The sequence below is a fragment of the Mandrillus leucophaeus genome, unplaced genomic scaffold, assembly GCF_000951045.1.
Source record: "Mandrillus leucophaeus isolate KB7577 unplaced genomic scaffold, Mleu.le_1.0 Scaffold295, whole genome shotgun sequence".
Classification (NCBI taxonomy): Eukaryota; Metazoa; Chordata; class Mammalia; order Primates; family Cercopithecidae; genus Mandrillus; species Mandrillus leucophaeus.
The window spans coordinates 698222-700315 of NW_012103087.1; the positions used below are offsets into that span (position 1 = coordinate 698222).

At 41.3% G+C, this 2094-nt stretch overlaps 1 protein-coding gene across 1 annotated transcript in view; it reads left to right on the forward strand.

The window, feature by feature from the left end:
• Positions 1-2094, forward strand: part of KLHL6 (kelch-like family member 6) — an 81606-nt gene that overhangs the window by 36668 nt on the left and 42844 nt on the right. The gene's annotated exons all lie outside the window — the stretch shown is intronic.

Below are 2094 nucleotides of genomic sequence, written 5' to 3' on the forward strand. Positions count from 1 at the left end.
GTTCTCTTCAGAACATGCTTCCTCATTTTTCTTAGAATGGGTAGACTAAGAATTTTCCAACTCTTTAATTTTTGGTTCCCTCTTATCTAAACATTCTTTTTCTAATTCACCCTTCTCCCCTTGCATTTTACTACATGCAGTGGGAGGAACAAAGCTGCTTCTTTCACGCTTTGCTCAGAAGTGTCAGCAGCTAAATATCCAATTTCATTGTTTGCAAGTTCCACCTCTTGCAAAACAGCAGAACATAGTTTAGTCCAGTCTTCGCCACTTTATAACAAGGATCACTTTTCCTCCAGTTTCCAATACATGTTCCTCATTTCCACTGGAGACTTCACCAGAATGATCTTTAATGCCCATATTTCTGCCAGCATTCTATTCATGGCAATCTAGACTTTTTCTAGCTTTCACTTCAAAATTCCTCTAACCCACCCATTACTCAGTTCCAAAGCTGTTTTCACATTTTTTAGGTATTTGTGACAGCAGCACCTCATTTCTCAGTGCCAAAATGTGACTTATTCAGCTTGGGTTGCCATAAAAAAACACCATCGACCGGATGGATTAACCAACATGCTTTTTTTTTCTCACAGTTCTGGATGCTGAAAGTCTGAGATTGGGGTGCTAGCATGGGTGGGCTCTGGTGAAGTCACCTTCCTGGCTTGCAGATGGCCACCTTCTTGCTAAGTCCTCACATGGGGTAGCGTGCACAAGAGAATTCTGGTCTCTCTTCCTCTTCTTATAACATCAATCCTATCCGATTAGGACACCAACCCTATGACCTCTTAATTACCTCCTAAAACCCCTATTTCCAAATAGAGTCACACTGGGGGTTAGAGTTTTTTTCTTTTCTTTTCTTTTCTTTTCTTTTGAGACATGGTCTTGCCCTGTTGCCCAAACTGGAGTGCAGTGGCGCAATCTCAGCTCACTGCAACCTCCGCCTCCTGGGTTCAAGCGATTAGCCATACCTGGCTAGTTTTTGTATTGTTGTAGAGATGGAGTTTCACCACATTGGCCAGGCTGGTCTCGAACTCCTGACCTCAAGTGATGCACCCACCTTGGCCTCCCAAAGTGCTAGGATTACAGGGATTAGCCCCCATGCCTGGCCCCCACCTACTTTTAATTAATGCATTCCTGCTATATTTTAGGTACCATTTAAGTTTCCAGAACTCCAGAAATTTTTTCAGAGCATGGTTAGGTTACATGCATTTTAAAAATGAATAAAATTCCTCACACATTCCCTGGGAAGGACCAACAGTTTAAATGTCAAAGTCCAAGAAGTATGATAAATTCACATATGAGCCTGGCATGGGGTAAAAAAAAAAAAAAAAAAATTCTCTGTATCTTTTTTTTAACTTTTATTGTAAGTTCAAGGGTATACGTAGGTTTGTTATATAGGTAAACTTATGTCATGGGGAGTTGTACAGATTATTTCATCACCCAGGTGTTAAGCCTAGTACTCATTAGTTATTTTTCTTGATTCTCTCCCTCTTCCCACCCTCTACCCTCCGATAGGCCTCAGTGTGTGTTGTTCCCCTCTATGTGTCCATGTGTTCTCATCATTTAGCTCCCACTTATAAGTAAGAACATGAGGTATTTGGTTTTCTGTTCTTGTGTTAGTTTGCTGAGGATAGTGGCCCGCAGCTCTGTCCTTGTCCCTGTAAAGGACATGATCTCATTCTTTTTTATGGCTGCATAGTATTCCATGGTGTATATGTACCGCAGTTTCTTTATCCAGTCTACCACTGGTGGGCATTTGGGTTGATTCTATGTCTTTGCTATTGTGAATAGTGCTGCAATGAACATACACGTGCATGTGTCATTATGGTAGAATGATTTATAGTCCTTTGGGTGCTAATCCTTACAATAAACTTAAAAAATAGCTATTAAAATCCCCATTTCAGATGAGAAAACTGAAGGTCATGGAGATTAAATAACATGTCCAATTCCTGGGTTGGTGGAACTGGTGTTCAAATCCTGGTCCATCCAATGCTATAATAAAACCTACATCCTATCTATCCTGTTCCCGTTCCCCTGCTGCCAAGGTGGAGGCTAAATATCTGGAAGTCCAGTCTTGGGGAGGGAGCAGGAAAAGCAGAC